The following is a 20,377-nucleotide window of genomic DNA, read 5'->3' on the forward strand; positions in this document are numbered from 1 at the left end:
TGTCCGATGTTGCAAAGTGGACTGGCTCACACGTTGAGTGAATTATTTAAGAGCACGCATTTATCGGAAACTCCATCATTCGCCGGCAAGCCGTTTAAAGCAAGCGGCAGTCTGGTAATGTTATACGACTCTCAGCCAGAGGTGGTCCGGGAACAGTATCCGAGGACCGCAATGGCGGTTCGAAATGTCAATGTTCATGTATCCTGCAGTTCACATGTCGACGCGCAATTAGCTGCGTTCTTCATCGACCCACGAGCCAAGTGATCCACCGTTCAGGGTGATTTTATATATATTTATACATGTTTCGATCGTGATCCCCTCGAAATCGTTTAAGATAACTCGGGCGATTCTGAAACTAGTATGATTATTATGGTTACAATTAGTACACCGTAAAGCTTTCGCGTTTCGGTCCGAGATACAAAATCTCGTTTCAAAATTGAAATATGAATATTTTCACTGTGTGTGAGATTGAAAAATCTGCTTTCGCTGATTTTTCATTTTCTTAAAACAACGCAATGAAGCGAATGTTCAAATTCGCACAATTTGAATAAAATGTGCAGAGTATATAGAATACTAACGCAAGCGTTTACTACAATCGACTTTAAAACACTAGACTTTCATCTAGCGCCCAAAGAATTGATTGAGCTATGCGTTTAAAGTATAATATTCAAAAAGAACGCCGTTTTCACAACGAACTTCGTCATTCGCTCAGGCATCTGGCGATACCGAGCAGATATACATGGCAGTGCTCTCACACAATGCATAAGAGCGCTAAGCGGTTGTAAACCGCGTCACACTGCGCAATATTTTGCGACTAGCTCCGGTCAAACGTTAATGAAACGAATGATCATTGCCAGAGGCTTTTGCCCACAGTATATTATACTATGGGAGCGCACAACATTTAGTCTGCAACATTATATTGCGACATATAGCACACGTTTCATTCACTTAATAGTAAATGTACGTTAATGATCCTTCCGTTCACCTACGGAAACCTTGTTACGACTTTTACTTCCTCTAATAATCAAGTTTGGTTATCTTCCCAGCAACATCGGCAATGTCGAAACGCTGCCGCGCACCGGTCCGAAGACCTCACTAAATAATTCAATCGGTAGTAGCGACGGGCGGTGTGTACAAAGGGCAGGGACATAATCAACGCAAGCTTATGACTCGCGCTTACTAGGAATTCCTCGTTCATGGGGAAGAATTGCAAGCCCCAATCCCTAGCACGAAGAGGCTTCAACGGATTACCCGGACCTTTCGGCCAAGGAAAACCTGCTGATCTCTTCAGTGTAGCGCGCGTGCGGCCCAGAACATCTAAGGGCATCACAGACCTGTTATTGCTCAATTTCGTGCGACTAAATGTCGCCTGTCCCTCTAAGAAGATATATTTGTACGCCGGTAGTGAGAACCACAACCAACAACGACCGAAGCCGAAGCGGAGGGTCTTTGCGATACCAGAAAGTACGTCTATTTAGCAGGCTAGAGTCTCGTTCGTTATCAGAATTAACCAGACAAATCACTCCACCAACTAAGAACGGCCATGCACCACCACCCACCGAATCAAGAAAGAGCTCTCAATCTGTCAATCCTTCCGGTGTCTGGACCTGGTGAGGTTTCCCGTGTTGAGTCAAATTAAGCCGCAGGCTCCACTCCTTGTAGTGCCCTTCCGTCAATTCCTTTAAGTTTCAGCTTTGCAACCATACTTCCCCCGGAACCCAAAAGCTTTGGTTTCCCGGAAGCTGCCCGCCGAGTCATCGGAGGAACTTCGGCGGATCGCTAGCTGGCATCGTTTATGGTTAGAACTAGGGCGGTATCTGATCGCCTTCGAACCTCTAACTTTCGTTCTTGATTGATGAAAACACATTTGGCAAATGCTTTCGCTTCTGTCCGTCTTGCGACGATCCAAGAATTTCACCTCTAACGTCGCAATACGAATGCCCCCAGTTGTCCCTATTAATCATTACCTCGGAATTCCGAAAACCAACAAAATAGAACCGAGGTCCTATTCCATTATTCCATGCACACAATATTCAGGCGAATGAGCCTGCTTTAAGCACTCTAATTTGTTCAAAGTAAACGTACCGGCCCACCTCGACACTCGGTGAAGAGCACCTTGGTAGGATTTTGAGTTGGGCCGCCTTTTTACGGGCTAAGCCCACCGGTAGGACGTCCCACAGACATGCCAGTTGAACACCGCGAGCGGTGAACCGACAGTGTGGGACACAGATTCAACTACGAGCTTTTTAACCGCAACAACTTTAATATACGCTATTAGAGCTGGAATTACCGCGGCTGCTGGCACCAGACTGGCCCTCTAATAGATCCTCGTTAAAGGATTTAAAGTGTACTCATTCCGATTACGGGGCCTCGGATGAGTCCCGTATCGTTATTTTTCGTCACTACCTCCCCGTGCCGGGAGTGGGTAATTTGCGCGCCTGCTGCCTTCCTTGGATGTGGTAGCCGTTTCTCAGGCTCCCTCTCCGGAATCGAACCCTGATTCCCCGTTACCCGTAACAACCATGGTAGTCGCAGAAACTACCATCGACAGTTGATAAGGCAGACATTTGAAAGATGCGTCGCCGGTACTAGACCGTGCGATCGGCACAAAGTTATTCAGAGTCACCAAGTCAAACGGTGAGCAAGGCAAGCCCGCCACCGATTGGTTTTGATCTAATAAAAGCATTCCTTCCATCTCTGGTCGGAACTCTATTTGCATGTATTAGCTCTAGAATTACCACAGTTATCCAAGTAATGTGGGTACGATCTAAGGAACCATAACTGATGTAATGAGCCATTCGCGGTTTCACCTTAATGTGGCTTGCACTGAGACATGCATGGCTTAATCTTTGAGACAAGCATATACTACTGGCAGGATCAACCAGGGTGCTATATATATAATAGCATAGTGCGTAAATGTCCCTCGGCGTCACCCGAGAGACCACACTTTGTATAGAAAAGTTCGATGAATATTTCTAAACAACGAATTTTCTTACATATATATATCTGAGTCGTACGATATTCCCTGGACATGACGAACAGTTTACATCGCGACTTGATATTTTATATATTCTGCGCTTACACAGAGGCTAGACCTTTAACAACCGTCGAAACGGCGGTCCGTACATGAAATTTGCGGTCCGCAGACCCAGTTAATTTCAAACAGTCTCTTTACCCTTCGTTAGATTGAAAACGTCGGGGCGAATTCATTATAAGAATTCATCGTTATAACTAACTTTTATTCTCGCTCGGAGAGTATTGAGTTGATTGCATTTGTATATTTTATTTTCCGCATAAGAGTCTTTGCGTCAACGACACATGCCCGCGGATATGCTGTACAGTATGGTTGAACACTTATAAATAAGGTCCAGAACCCGGCCGTAAACCGACATCCGAACATATACGGCGTATATTATTCTAGACACGGTCTACGACAGTTTGACCTGCAGCGACGGGTCGCCTCGGGTTACCGTGCGAACCATCACCGCGATGGTCTGGACAGGCTATATGGCGGGTCGCAAGAAAATAAATTCTCTAGGACGCGCAACCACTTTAGCAATTTTAGAGCACGTTGTGGTCCAAAAACAAACGTCCTCGCTTTAAAATTGAAATATGAATATTTCACTGTGTGTGAGATTGAAAAATCTGCTTTCGCTGATTTTTCATTTTCTTAAAACAACGCAATGAAGCGAATGTTCAAATTCGCACAATTTGAATAAAATGTGCAGAGTATATAGAATACTAACGCAAGCGTTTACTACAATCGACTTTAAAACACTAGACTTTCATCTAGCGCCCAAAGAATTGATTGAGCTATGCGTTTAAAGTATAATATTCAAAAAGAACGCCGTTTTCACAACGAACTTCGTCATTCGCTCAGGCATCTGGCGATACCGAGCAGATATACATGGCAGTGCTCTCACACAATGCATAAGAGCGCTAAGCGGTTGTAAACTGCGTCACGCTGCTTTTGCACACTGCGCAATATTTTGCGACTAGCTCCGGTCAAACGTTAATGAAACGAATGATCATTGCCAGAAGCTTTTGCCCACAGTATATTATACTATAGGAGCGCACTTGATTACAGCAATAATTTGTCGAGTAATCACAAGATTTCATATTTGTGGTCCGCAGACCCAAATAATTTCAACTCGCTCCGATCAAACGTTCATAAAACGAAAGACCATCGCTGCGAGAAGCTTTGCTAGTTCTGCTATATTCACATATATTTGACCGTAGTCAATTTGTAAAATCCTATATTATTAAAATATATAGATTTTATATTTGCGGTCCGCAGACCCAAATAATTTCAACTCGCTCCGATCAAACGTTCATAAAACGAAAGACCATCGCTGCGAGAAGCTTTGCTAGTTCTGCTATATTCACATATATTTGACCGTAGTCAATTTGTAAAATTCTATATTATTAAAATATATAGATTTCATATTTGCGGTCCGCAGACCCAAATAATTTCAACTCTCTCTGATCGAACGTTTAAAAACGAATGATCCTACCACCAGTTATCTATAGCCGCAAACCAGCATCCGAATATATACGGGGTATATAATTCTAGATGTGGCTCACAACATTATTAAAAGTTACGCTAATATATCATTGACAGACTAAAAGTATCGAATATGATGTAAAAACTACACCGGGGAATGATATCCGTACCCGCCCGAACAACATAGCGTACTTTAGCCTGAGCTTGCTCGCATCGCACTCGACACGACCTATTCCCCTATATAAGGCGCGCGGCCACAGCGTAGGTATTTGACTGAGTCCCAAGCGATGTGCATTTGACCTGCGGCGAGGGCCTGCTCGCGCTTACGGTGTGAATCGTCAAGACAAAAGTCTGGGAAAATTTCGAACTGTGAACCCTTATGATAGAAAAATTTTTGTCGAAAATTTTGTTAGATGTTCAAACAGTTTTATATATATGGACAATATGAATTATAGTTAATTATTGAGTTTTTAGGTGTTTTTTGGGTTTTTTTAAACTTTTGTATAAAATTATGTATTTATTGATTTTTATAGATCTCAATGAATATAAAACGAATTTATATATAGTTATATTATTTTTTATAATTATTTGTTTAAATTTTCTAATTTTACAATAAATGTTCAAACCAGTTTTCCTCGATTTTCTCTTAAACCGTAAAAGATACAAAAAAACTTTGTTCGTACGAAAGATGCAGAATAAAATTACGAATAAAATGGTATATAAATGGTTAGGTGTGTTCATATAATTTTCTCTAGATTTTCCGATTTTTCCAAATTTTCACGACGGCAACTCGCCTGTAGGCTACACCGTGCAAAATTCGAAGTTGTGATGTATGGAAAAAGAACTAAGAATTTTGAGACCTTTCTAATGATGTATAATAGTTTATATGTTTTCTTTAGAGAAATATCGAATCGTGAGGAGTATTGCTCCAACCTAGCCGCACTTTGCATTTTGACAAGTTAACAACTACACAGATTGCCTTATACTGTCTAAACCGTAAAAGATACAAAAAAACTTTGTTCGTACGAAAGATGCAGAATAAAATTACGAATAAAATGGTATATAAATGGTTAGGTGTGTTCATATAATTTTCTCTAGATTTTCCGATTTTTCCAAATTTTCACGACGGCAACTCGCCTGTAGGCTACACCGTGCAAAATTCGAAGTTGTGATGTATGGAAAAAGAACTAAGAATTTTGAGACCTTTCTAATGATGTATAATAGTTTATATGTTTTCTTTAGAGAAATATCGAATCGTGAGGAGTATTGCTCCAACCTAGCCGCACTTTGCATTTTGACAAGTTAACAACTACACAGATTGCCTTATACTGTCTAAACCGTAAAAGATACAAAAAAACTTTGTTCGTACGAAAGATGCAGAATAAAATTACGAATAAAATGGTATATAAATGGTTAGGTGTGTTCATATAATTTTCTCTAGATTTTCCGATTTTTCCAAATTTTCACGACGGCAACTCGCCTGTAGGCTACACCGTGCAAAATTCGAAGTTGTGATGTATGGAAAAAGAACTAAGAATTTTGAGACCTTTCTAATGATGTATAATAGTTTATATGTTTTCTTTAGAGAAATATCGAATCGTGAGGAGTATTGCTCCAACCTAGCCGCACTTTGCATTTTGACAAGTTAACAACTACACAGATTGCCTTATACTGTCTAAACCGTAAAAGATACAAAAAAACTTTGTTCGTACGAAAGATGCAGAATAAAATTACGAATAAAATGGTATATAAATGGTTAGGTGTGTTCATATAATTTTCTCTAAATTTTCCGATTTTTCCAAATTTTCACGACGGCAACTCGCCTGTAGGCTACACCGTGCAAAATTCGAAGTTGTGATGTATGGAAAAAGAACTAAGAATTTTGAGACCTTTCTAATGATGTATAATAGTTTATATGTTTTCTTTAGAGAAATATCGAATCGTGAGGAGTATTGCTCCAACCTAGCCGCACTTTGCATTTTGACAAGTTAACAACTACACAGATTGCCTTATACTGTCTAAACCGTAAAAGATACGAAAAAACTTTGTTCGTACGAAAGATGCAGAATAAAATTACGAATAAAATGGTATATAAATGGTTAGGTGTGTTCATATAATTTTCTCTAGATTTTCCGATTTTTCCAAATTTTCACGACGGCAACTCGCCTGTAGGCTACACCGTGCAAAATTCGAAGTTGTGATGTATGGAAAAAGAACTAAGAATTTTGAGACCTTTCTAATGATGTATAATAGTTTATATGTTTTCTTTAGAGAAATATCGAATCGTGAGGAGTATTGCTCCAACCTAGCCGCACTTTGCATTTTGACAAGTTAACAACTACACAGATTGCCTTATACTGTCTAAACCGTAAAAGATACAAAAAAACTTTGTTCGTACGAAAGATGCAGAATAAAATTACGAATAAAATGGTATATAAATGGTTAGGTGTGTTCATATAATTTTCTCTAGATTTTCCGATTTTTCCAAATTTTCACGACGGCAACTCGCCTGTAGGCTACACCGTGCAAAATTCGAAGTTGTGATGTATGGAAAAAGAACTAAGAATTTTGAGACCTTTCTAATGATGTATAATAGTTTATATGTTTTCTTTAGAGAAATATCGAATCGTGAGGAGTATTGCTCCAACCTAGCCGCACTTTGCATTTTGACAAGTTAACAACTACACAGATTGCCTTATACTGTCTAAACCGTAAAAGATACGAAAAAACTTTGTTCGTACGAAAGATGCAGAATAAAATTACGAATAAAATGGTATATAAATGGTTAGGTGTGTTCATATAATTTTCTCTAGATTTTCCGATTTTTCCAAATTTTCACGACGGCAACTCGCCTGTAGGCTACACCGTGCAAAATTCGAAGTTGTGATGTATGGAAAAAGAACTAAGAATTTTGAGACCTTTCTAATGATGTATAATAGTTTATATGTTTTCTTTAGAGAAATATCGAATCGTGAGGAGTATTGCTCCAACCTAGCCGCACTTTGCATTTTGACAAGTTAACCACTACACAGATTGCCTTATACTGTCTAAACCGTAAAAGATACAAAAAAACTTTGTTCGTACGAAAGATGCAGAATAAAATTACGAATAAAATGGTATATAAATGGTTAGGTGTGTTCATATAATTTTCTCTAGATTTTCCGATTTTTCCAAATTTTCACGACGGCAACTCGCCTGTAGGCTACACCGTGCAAAATTCGAAGTTGTGATGTATGGAAAAAGAACTAAGAATTTTGAGACCTTTCTAATGATGTATAATAGTTTATATGTTTTCTTTAGAGAAATATCGAATCGTGAGGAGTATTGCTCCAACCTAGCCGCACTTTGCATTTTGACAAGTTAACAACTACACAGATTGCCTTATACTGTCTAAACCGTAAAAGATACAAAAAAACTTTGTTCGTACGAAAGATGCAGAATAAAATTATGAATAAAATGATGTATAACTCGATATATGTCATAATATATTTTTCATGAGATTTTTCAATTTTTACTTTAAATTAAAAAATGTTTGAAATTTTTCGCTGACTTTAAATTCATTTGCGGGTTATGCTTTTTTTTACAATATTGTTTCAAATGATGTAAAAAGTTAAATTAGCGAGGTGCCTCAATATGCAAAAAATTGGCCCACTCTAATATATATATATATATATATATATATATATATATATATATATATATATGTATGTATGTATATATAGTAATATATGTGTATATGTATATGTGTATATATATGTATGTTGTATATATATATATATATGTATATGTGTACACTTGTACGTTTAATACATATATGGATACGTGTTTGCCCCTGTGCACATACATATGTATGCATTTATATGGATGCGTAGGCATATACGTGCATTTATATATATGCATGTATGTATGTATATATATACTCGTATGCATGTATATATGTATATATATATATATATGCATGTGTATGTTTATGTAGGTGTATGTGTATATATGTATGTACATATATATACATACACCTACACTATATATATAAACATGTACATGTCTACGTACATACGAAACTTTCATTGAACATAGTATTTTATTTCTAAAAATGTGTACACATCACAGAAATTTGCACTAACATTGATACAACTAACCAGTCGATAATCATGAATTTTTTAGTAAGAAAAATGAAAGTTTTGTTTTGCAAAACTGTGGAAAATTTTTCTTAAGTATTTTTGCACAGATCAGAGGCTATGTTATCTCTACACGACCCGAGGCAAGTGTGAAACACATGTGGTATGAAATTTTGTTTTGAGGATACTATAAGGTTTTTACAATCAACGTAGCAATGTGTGGGTGAGTAAGGCTAGGGTTTTATGTTCGGAATTGAATGTGTAAGATTAGGTAAGGTTTACATAAACGGATTTAGTTTTAAACAATTAATAAAAATTAAAAAAAACAATAAAATAAATTTAGCGACTATATTACACGGGTTTAGTTTTACTCAATGGAAATAAATTTAGAAACGTTATTAAATATAACTTGGTAATTTTCGCAGAGTAAGGAGATATCATTTCTTTTGTTTACACTATTTTTAATTAAGGTTATGTAACAAGATTCTGCAAAACGTCTCTGAATTGTGTTTCGTTCGTAATAAAGAATACGGGCATTATAAAAGTTAAATGTGTGTTTAAAATTTTTGATGTGGTCTGTATTCATCGTTTGGCTTTGGTTAGGGTTTTTAGAATTATTGTCATGTTGTTTATGTCTTTTTATCAGATTTTGTCCAGTTTCACCTACATAAGACGAAGAGCAATTATTGCAGTTTATTTTGTAGACAATATTGGACGTCCGTTTTAAGCTAGTCGGTGATTTGAGATTTGAATAAAGGGAAATGAGGGTTAAATCTATATTGCAAGTTAACCTGATGTCTACCTTATGGAAAAGTTTTTTCCACACTGGGAAAAGTTCTTTTATATATGGTAGACAAACGTTACCAATAAAATTATTGTCTTTAGAATTTTTTTCTGGGTAAAAGGAAGAAGAATGCATACTGTTGAGGGTTTTTAGTCTATTGGAGGTGACGGAGTTAATGAGGTGCGGCGGATATGAGTTGTTGATTAAAGTCGTGCGGATGAGGGATAAGTTAGAGGGCCAAAATTGTTTGTCTGAGAGTAGGATGGCATGGTCAACTAAATTAATAATAGTGCCCATCTTCATGCTAGAAGGGTGGTAAGAATGATAGTTTAAATACCTACCCGACCAAGTAGGTTTTTGGAACCAATTAGTGATAATTCGATTGTCTGTGGTTTTTATAATTTTTACGTCTAAAAAGCTGATAAGATTTTTTTGTTCTTTTTCAAACGTAAAGGAGAGATGCTCATTAAATGAGTTAAAACAATGAAGTAAAAGTTCGAAATTTTTAACAGGAACACAGGTAAGAATGTCATTAACGTATCTGTAATAAAAGTAAAGGTCTAGATTGTAGGAATTAAAAACTTTCAGCTCTAAGTGTTGTAAAGCAATTTCTGCGAGTGATGGGGATATAGGAGAACCCATAGGTGTGTCAAATATTTGAAGGTGAAAATGGTCGTTGAATTCGAAATAAGTATTAGAAACTATGAATTTTATTGACTCAAGAAACCAATGCAGTGATGACGTTGTATGACATGAGATTTCGTCCCATCTAGCAGTGATGGAATCTAAAATTAATTGTAGGGGGACGTTTGTGAATAGGGATACTACGTCTAGACTAACCAATAAGGAATTATCAGGAATAACGGAATCGCGGAGATTGTTGACAAGTTCAAAGGAGTTTTTTGTAAAGAAACGAGACTTGACCGTGACTGAGGAGAGTATGTTGCTTCGATATTTGGAGAATTTTGTAATATAGTCGCTAAATTTATTTGTTCGTTTTTTATTATTTTTATTAATTGTTTAAAACTTAATCCGTTCATGTAAACCTTACCTAACCTTACACATTCAATTCCGAACATAAAACCCTAGCCTTACTCACCCACACATTGCTACGTTGACTGTAAAAACCTTATAGTTTTCCCAAAACAAATTTATTTTATATATATATATATATATATATATATATATACATATTTCTGTGTGTATATATGTACGTAGACATGTACATGTTTATGTATATATATATATATATATATATATATATATGTATATATGTGTATATGTATATGTATATGTGTATATATATGTATATGTATATATATATATATATATATATATATATATATAGTAATATATGTGTAGTGTATATGTATATGTGTATATATATGTGTATATGTATTTATGTATATATGTATGTTGTATATATATGTATATGTGTACACTTGTACGTTGAGTACATATATGGATACGTGTTTGCCTCTGTGCACATACATATGTATGCATTCATATGGATGCGTAGGCATATACGTGCATTTATATATATGCATGTATGTATGTATATGTATATATATATATTAATTGTTTAATATGAACAAAACAGCACTCAGATTTGTTTAACACAACTTTATTTTATGATTACAGACGTTTCGAGACCATGGTGTGTCTCATCTTCAGTGTAATTTCAAAAACAGTTACTTATATACTACACATTCTTTAATAATTTATTTAAATTTCATTTAATTTTTTATATACAAAAAACACTAACTATTCCTTGCAATGCTTGACACAGTACCTGAGTACTGAAGATGAGACACACCATGGTCTCGAAACGTCTGTAATCATAAAATAAAGTTGTGTTAAACAAATCTGAAATCTGAGTGCTGTTTTGTTCATATTAAACAATTAATATTCGTTCCACTCATATCATAAAATTCTATATATATATATATATATATATATATATATATGCATGTGTATGTTTATGTAGGTGTATGTGTATATATGTATGTACATATGTATATATATATATATATATATATATATATATATATATGAGTGAGTTCTTGAGGGCGATACATCAAACAAAGAAAAGCCAAAGATTTATAAAATAATCTTTAATTCCAAACGTTTCGACATTCAATTTAATGTCATCATCAGTGGATCTAAAAATAGTACGAAAATTAGTATATCTAGGTAATTATAATATATGTGGATTGGTAAAGTAATTATTCAATAAGAGAAAAATTAACAAACAGCAACACTTAACAACAAACCAAATATAAAAGATAGGAAAGGTAGTAGAGACTAGAATTAAATAAATAATTAAAAAATATAGGCAAAAATATATAAGTACACTCATATAAACCTACGCATATATACATATATATACATACACATATATACACATATACATATATATATATATATATATATACATGCATATATACATATACACACACATGCAAACATATAATACACATATACATATACAGATACAACAATATATACCTACGAGGTCTGTTCAAAAAGTACCCGGAATTTTCGTTTTTTCAAAAAAATATTTATTTATTCGTCTACATTAATGTGGTCCCTTTCAAAGTAGTCCCCCCCAGATATAATACACTTATGCCAGCGTTTTTTCCAATTTTCGAAGCACCCTTGATATTCACTTTTTGATATGTCCTTGAGCACTCTCAGCGATTTTCTTCAATCGAGGAAAACCGCCGTCCTTTCATGGGTCTCTTCAACTTTGGGAATAGGAAAAAGTCACACGGAGCCATATCTGGTGAATTTTTGCACTTTGCAACACTTTATTTCATTTTTTACGCAAAATTTAATACAAATTCTTTGACTTTTCAATTCTTCCATTGTAAAAATCGCCGAGCTCAGAAAAACACGTCGAACCTTAGCGACTACCACAGACAAAGTAAACAGTGAATATAGCTGAAAATTTCATCATACTTTAGGGGCATGTATACCAACACAATAAAAAAAAATTTTGACAATCAGACACTCCAGACCCGCGAAATTTAATTATTAGTAATTCCGGGTACTTTTTGAACAGACCTCGTATATATGTACACATATACATGTACGACTATACATATATAAATATACGTATATACATATATGCAACGTGCATGCATATTCACAACGACGTACATGTACATGTATGAAACATACATATACTCATACCTATCTATGTAACTATAGCTATACACGTATACATATACATATACGCATAAACATGTATATATACATATATACACATATATATGTATATACATATATACATATATATATATACATATATACACATACATATATACATATACACACAATACATATCTATACATATGTACATAAATGCTCACAAATATATACATATACATACATACATATATACGCATATACAAATACATGTATACACATCTACATATGTACATACATACAAACATATATGTAAATATATAATATACATATATATACATATATACATACAAATACATATATATATATACAAACATACACATATGTAAACTCGTATATATGTAAAGCAAACAAAATATTTATGAAGATGGATAATACATATAAAATACAAATGGACTTACATTACGTTGGTTGGTTACATCTAGAGAAGTGTACACAACACTAGAGATTGACACTAACATTTATACAACTAACTTGTCAACACTATGCATTTTTTATAATTTTTTGTATGATGTAAACAGAAAAATGATAGTTTTATTTAAACAAAAATGTAAGTATAATTATGTAATTTCTGCCACGAATTCTGTACTTTGCGGGTACCGAGGCATGTATGAACGACAACACATGTTTTGAGAGATTTTTAAGGGTCATTCCAGGATTGTTGTGAGTGGGTAGGTAGAAAATGGTCGAAGTTGAAACTAGTAATGTTAGGCTAGGTTTGTATGGTTAGAATTAAACACACTGATATGGAGTTCTGTCGACCAGATGTAAAGGATACGTACGGAATTCTAGGCAAAAATGATTTTTTATGGCTCTTGTATTGGTAATTTACGAAAAAAGAGGAAATATTGCTTTAGCAAATGTTGAGAAATATTATGTATATATACATGCACATGTATATGCACACTTACATACACATACATACATATGCATATATCTATATATTTATATACCTACAATTATATACACAAACATATACGCAAGTGCATGTATACAGTGTATATATAAAAACATACATTTAAGTACATATATGGATGTGCATATACTACATCACATATACATGTATATATTTACCCAAAAACTATTAAAGGATCAATTGTTTTTAATTAGGTTTAAAAAATTTAGATACGAGTCATAAATGATATTATGATCTGATCTTTTATTAACACAATTTGACGAATTCAAAAAGATTAAACTGCTTGCAGAAAAAAGTTTTTTAAAAGTACAATCCTCTCTATATAAAATATTGGGTTCAAAGGTAAAAGTATGTGACGTATTTTAGGTTTTCACTTGTTTCCCTATCCTAGTATCACAGGAGCTGTATCTATGACAATTGTAACGCGCAAAATTCAAACTAAAGAAAATTAGGTATTTTTCTTTACATCTCCCCTCCCGGAAAAGATCATACAATGTAGCTGCTTACGTGTACTCTTCAAGCGTAGGCAGGGGCTGCGGGGCTGGCGTTAGCTTTGAGATGTGGAAAAAGTTTGATTCTAATTTTTTATGATATATACGTTTCTCGTGTATATCTTGTAGATTGAGTTTGAAATTTTTTCCAAAATCTTGTAGGGTCCTAGTCTCAATTCATCGAGTTTCTTCCTATTCAATCTATTTCCATTTTCAACAAAAACAATATCATTAACTTTAAAATCCATATGTCTTCGATTCTTATCATAAATTGTCTTGTTGTAGTTATGTGATCTGATTGTATTTTCTAATGCTCGTTTTCTGGCCTGTATTAAATCATATTCAGTCTTTTTCTGTTTAAGCTCATTGGGTAAAATCGTAGCATCTTTACCATAAAGTAAGTAAGATGGGGCATACCCAGTAGTAGTGTGTTCTGTGTCATTGTATTTGTTTACACAGTCATGTGCTAAAGTTGTCCATGCAATTCTTGTGACATTTTCATTTATCTCACATCTGATTTTATTTCCCAATGTTTGGTTTAATCTCTCGTTTAAGCCATTAGAGAAAGGAGAGTTTGCTGATGTGAAAATTATTGGGATATTCATTTCGTCCAAAAACTTCTTAAACTCTTTTGAGTTTATACCTGGGTATTGATTCGAGAGTACTAGTTCAATGTCATCTGTTTCTGCACAGTTTCTAATTAATTTGATGAAATCATTGGCATTTTGTGTACTTGATGTCAGAATATAAGCGTATCTCGTAAAATGATCCGATAACAAGTGTAAGTATCTCTCTCTTGATTTTGAACCACCAAAACCCCCAATAGTATCAATAGAACATATCTGGAAAGGTTTTGTGGCTGGACCCAAGTGGGACATTAATCCGTACTTATTTTGTCCTCTTGATTTATTTATTAAACATGCAATGCAACTCTCACAGATCCTTTTAATGTTTTTCGCCATATTTTCTGATGTGTACACGGTACTAATCATTCTTTGCATCTGTCTAGTTCCTATGTGACCTAGATCTGTATGTATATTCTTCATGAATTCTATACTAAATCTTCCTGTTATAATTATTTTTTCTTTATTCTTTACTTTTTTATAATATACATTATAAGTCGTAAATTCCGAATACTTCAATACATTTATTAAGCACTAATTTAACTTTGATCAATGGCGGCACTATTAGTTTTTTGTGTTTTGACATTGTAATTCACATTCTAATTCTGAATTATTAATAAGTTTTATTTGCCTTTTATCTCTTTCAGTCTTTATTTGTGCTTTGAACCAGCAGGAATCCTCTGGATGATATCGTACACCTTTCTTCAATTTTTCACAAATGCTACATTTTTCTTTAATTTGTTTAGAGTCTTCCTTTTTTTTGTAAAATATATTTTTTTCCTTGAAACTAAATGTTCTAATTTTCTAAGTTCATTAAATAAATTTTTTGTATGCAAAATCTCTTCTTTAATAATTCTATCTGTGATAAAATCTGGTAAGCCAGCAGCAATGATATCAATTAAGGTTTCTTCATCCATTGTTTTTCTTACTTCTAGTAAAAGTCTTTCTTTTTTTACTGCATACTCTAATAAAGATCCTAATTGATATTTGAAAAATTTAGCATACTTGCTAGTATTCCAACCTTTATTGGCATAAGTTTGCAAAAAAATTGATTTCCATTCTGACCACTCCGAATCTAGACTCAGCTTGATCATCATGGAAGAATACCATGATTACATGATTTTTACTAGAACTTACATCAGTACATGATTTTTCTAGAAATAATCTTAAAATTTCAATTTTTTCTTCATTCTTTTGTATATCAAATCTTGTACACTTTCTTTCAAATACTTCCATCCATTGAGATGCATCTGATTTTTGTCCATCGAACTTTTCTATTATAAATCTGTTCGATAACATTTTTACACTTTGTTTTTCTTTGTTCTGATGATCTTCAACTAATTTTTCTAATATTTTTACTATAGGATCATCTGAACTTTTTTTATCATAACTAGCCAATTGTTCATTAGTAGTTTCTTCTAGAAATTGGTTCTGAAAAATCATATTTCCATCCTCATCAAAATAAGTTTGTAATAATTCCTCCGTTGCTTTAATCCACACATTTCTAGCTTGATATCTCTTTTTCAGAGTATTTTTTACTGTAGCATACTGTTTTAAATTTTGAATATGTTTGTGGAGTGTTACTGATTGATAATCTTCAGAGATAAGGAATTTTTTATCATCTTCTGTTGCAATTGAGGTTATAGCGATATAGTTTGATTTTCCGTCTGTTGTTGGTTTTACTTGAAACGTAAATTTCAACTTTTCCATTTTTTTGACAATAAATGTCGTTTTATAAGATTATATTCGTGCCAAAGCCAATCAAACACAATTGAGTTTCTCTGTCAGAAAAGTTACATTTTATTGTTAGTTTTATATTAGACAAAGGTTAGATATATTATAGATATTAGACTGATGATGACATTAGATTGAATGTCAAAACGTTTGGAATTAAAGATTAATTTATAAATCTTTGCCTTTTCTTTGTTTGATGTATTGCCCTCAAAAACTCACTCATATATTTCAACATCAAAATTAACTACTATAATATATATATATATATATATATATATATATATATATATTATTCGATTTTTATATTTGTACAAGTAACTTTCAATTTTATTCGCATTTTTTAGAGATAATATTAATTCCGGTATACCGGTTTTAAAAGCCAAAAATATCAAAATACCGGTATTGAAATTTTTATCGGTATTGCATTCATTTAGCAACATTGTTAACAAATTATGCATGGTTGACAACTGTTCGATTAAAATTTTTATCATATGTTTAAGTTCTGTTATGTCGCTGTTGTTGGAAGTGATGCTATTGTTGTCATTAAAATTATCAGTATTGTTGTTGTTTCTATTATAGTTACTTGAGTTTTCTGCTAAAGTTGAAAGTTGAGTTATATGAAAATAGCTAATTCCAGGTCAAACCGTAGAGTTTCTATTGGCGTTATCAGCGATCGGAGATAGTGTTCTACTGCGCAGCTGTGATATTTACGTTCAAGTTGCTTCTGATAAATTTTACAATTTTTATAGTTTGTGGGGTAGTTATTACTACGCAAAACACATTTTACGTTTGCGTTTATTTTCTCTGACCACACTCATTCTTTTGTTCATTGGTTACCTGCACATTTTACACAGCGTGGATTTCTAAAACAATAGTTTTTGGTATGACCCAACCTATGACACCGAGCACACTGTACAACATCTCCGCGTTTCTCTTGGCTTTGATTTTAAACTTAGTTCTATATAAATGTTCTATTTTATAGAAATCTTTATTGTTTGATTTTTGCTCAAGTTCAGCAAGAAACATATTGAAGGAAAACTTTGTGACTCTACCTCTCATATCAGTAATTCGTAATACCTTGTGTCCGAGGTCTTCGATTTCATTTTTTAGAAGTTTAACATCCGTGCTACAATGTGAATTTTTCACAACGACTTTGAACAAGCGCTTTGTTTGAAAAAGATTTGATTTAATCTAATCGGATGATCCGTTCTCTCGGAAACTGCATGATCATTTTTACAGCCTTCACGCCACATACTTTCAAAACGCGCCGTTTGCAAAAACGCTTTGCTCTCGAGTACGAATCGTATGTTTTTTTTAATAAAGTTCAAAATTAATTATCTTGGTACGGAATGCAAAAATATCGACAGAAAATGTATATACATATTTAAAATCTCTATAAAATATGTGATAATTTGACGTGCATATGTCTAATGAACATTTTTGACTGGCAAAAGGCTTTTTTACTTTTTTTTAAATTTATAGTCTATTACCGCTAAACTTGCCTTACCAAAAATTTAAATAGTTCTTCGTATAGTCAATTTTTTTTTTAATATTGAAATTGGACGCTCCGTTCTATCAAAAACTGAAACGATATTTGGCTGTTATTGAGCCGTAACTTCGAAACAGCTAAACCTGCTTTTGCCAAAATCAGCATGTCTCCTCATCAATAAGAATCGAAAGTTTTTTGCATTATTCAAATCGGTTGATCCGTTTTCACAAAATCGTCGACAAATATTATTATTTGCACACACACACATACATCTATTTTTTCTAAGGTATGCCAAAATGATCAGAAATCTTTGAAACGTAAAGATTTATAATAATTTTTATTTTCGATGTTTTATTGATTGTTTTCATTTCTCGAATGTTTAATAACAGTATGGGAAGTTTCTGCAATTTGCCTTAAGGCCCGATTCCATGCACAACTGACGCAAATTGTCTGAAAATATCGGACTCAACAATAGTTTATACCGACTAAAATTTTTGCTTTCCCCAGGCCTTGTAACCCCCACGGAAACCGCCCTTAGGTATTACTTTGTGCGGAGGATCTAGAAACTGTTTTTCCTTCTGATATCTAAGATGTCATACATCTTTCACTAACTCTTTTTCCCTCAATGTGCTATGAGTACTTCTGTAACATACGTACAATTGGCGCTGCAGGCTGATGATGGCATTGCTTGCATTAGTATTTCTGGTCGAATTCTCTGCTTTAGGATTGTTTTCAGTTCATTTCGCTGTGTACTAAAGCGCGCACATTTGAAGAAAAAATCTGCGTTAGATAGTAGTTGACCACTCCATGCCTCCAGTTTAGTCAAACGTCCATCTTAGGTATGAGACGGTGCGTCCATTCACCCTTTTCTGCGGTATCCCACTGTAGTTGCCAACGTCTTATGCTGTTTGGACGTGCTTTATGTTTGAGATCCTCAGTGCTTAGTGTCGATGACCTGCGTTGGTACAGGTTTTGTCTTTCCTTAGCTAAGACTCTAAGAGGCAAAGTCTCGGCAATGACTCACACCACTTCCTCAGATATTGTGCGAAAGCCGCATATTACTCTTAAGTCACCCAGAGGGTATACAGGACCAACTTTTCTCCATGCTTCTTGGAGCTCTAGTGCATCTGCCCAAATAGGTACTCCATAGGTGAACACCGAGATAACCACTGATAAAAGTATAAGTCTTCTGCTCTGCTTTGGTCCACCGATATTAGGGATTATTCATGCAAGACAGAAACCCGCTACTGATGCTTGGTCGCTTACTTGTTTTACCTGCTCTTTACCATCCAGCGATTTACTATCTCGAAGGTTACATTGAACAAATGACGTATTTCATCTAGATATTGGTGCTAAAATCACTACGACTACGTTGTCAGCATATGCCACTAGTTTGGCGCGTCTTGGAAACTTTAGTCGCAAAAGCCCCTTATACATAACATTCCACAGCAGTTACCTAAGAACAGAGCCTTGAGGTTGTGTCGTATATCAGGATCCTATCCATAAAGTAGCTTGTCACTAGGCTGCGCATGTAACCTGGAACGTTCTTTTCTTGAAGAACCTGCATAATGCAGTCCCACTTTGCGCCGTTAAAAGCATTCCTGACATCTAGTGTGGCCACTAGGCAATACTCCTTCGTACCGCCCTCACATCTTGTTCCTGCGATTGCTTTCTTGGCTGTATCGACAACTTTATTTATTAGATTTATCGCGTCCACGGTTGGTCGTCTTTTCCTAAATCAATACTGGTTGCCTGCCAGAAGTGGGTCAACAATTCTTTGATGAATTATTCGTTCGAATATTTTACCAGCCGTATCCAACATGCAGAGTAGACTGTAGGATGACGGTTCTTCTAGTGGTTTATTTCTCTTAGGGAGAAGTACAAGTCGTTGTTGTTTCTACTATCTGAGAAAAGTCCCGTCTTTCAGGCATGTGTTGTAGACATCTAAGAATAGTGATGGCGCTGCCTTAATTATGGTTTTTAAAACTATATTAGGGATTCCATCCAATCCCGGAGCTTAATTATTTTCTACGCGATTACAAGCATCCATTAATTCTTCTTCAGTGATTGGTGGAATGTCATCCAGTTCGCTTGTTGCAAATTGATACCTGAAACTGCGTTGGTGTGGAAACAGCGCAGTTACGACTTTCTGAAGGAATTGAAAACATGTAGGTATCTGCACTTGTTGTTTTTTTAGCCGAGTCATAACCACCTCATAAGGCCTACCCTACACGTCTTTGTCCACTTTACATATGAACTCTTTCCAGCATCTTTCTTTGCTTTCATTGATGGCTTTATTCAATGCACGACAAGATTTCTTGTACTGTGCAATCAGTTCCTCAGCGTTAGTTTGTTGGTAGCCGTGCTGGGGTATTCTTCTTGTCTTAAGGCACTCTTTACAAAGGGCACTGATGTGATCGTTCCACTAGTACACTGAAGGTCTTAAGTTTATGCCACCTTTACAAGGCATACTGGCTTCATAGGCCTGGGTCACTCTTTTCATCAGAT

The 20,377-nt window shown here is 34.6% G+C and overlaps 1 protein-coding gene, 1 non-coding gene and 1 pseudogene across 3 annotated transcripts in view; 1 reads left to right on the forward strand and 2 right to left on the reverse strand.

The window, feature by feature from the left end:
- The window catches only part of LOC113376836 (F-box/LRR-repeat protein 2), a 549,588-nt gene that overhangs the window by 158,472 nt on the left and 370,739 nt on the right, over window positions 1-20,377 (forward strand). The window lies entirely within an intron of this gene.
- Window positions 126-280, reverse strand: LOC113378886 (annotated as a pseudogene).
- Window positions 967-2,888, reverse strand: LOC113378916. Its single transcript, XR_003367262.1, has one exon. It is a non-coding gene; the product is annotated as a small subunit ribosomal RNA (ribosomal RNA).

The sequence above is a fragment of the Ctenocephalides felis genome, unplaced genomic scaffold (assembly GCF_003426905.1).
Source record: "Ctenocephalides felis isolate EL2017-DRISC unplaced genomic scaffold, ASM342690v1 CF-g0.4_SCAFFOLD_01886, whole genome shotgun sequence".
In the NCBI taxonomy this organism is placed as follows: domain Eukaryota; kingdom Metazoa; phylum Arthropoda; class Insecta; order Siphonaptera; family Pulicidae; genus Ctenocephalides; species Ctenocephalides felis.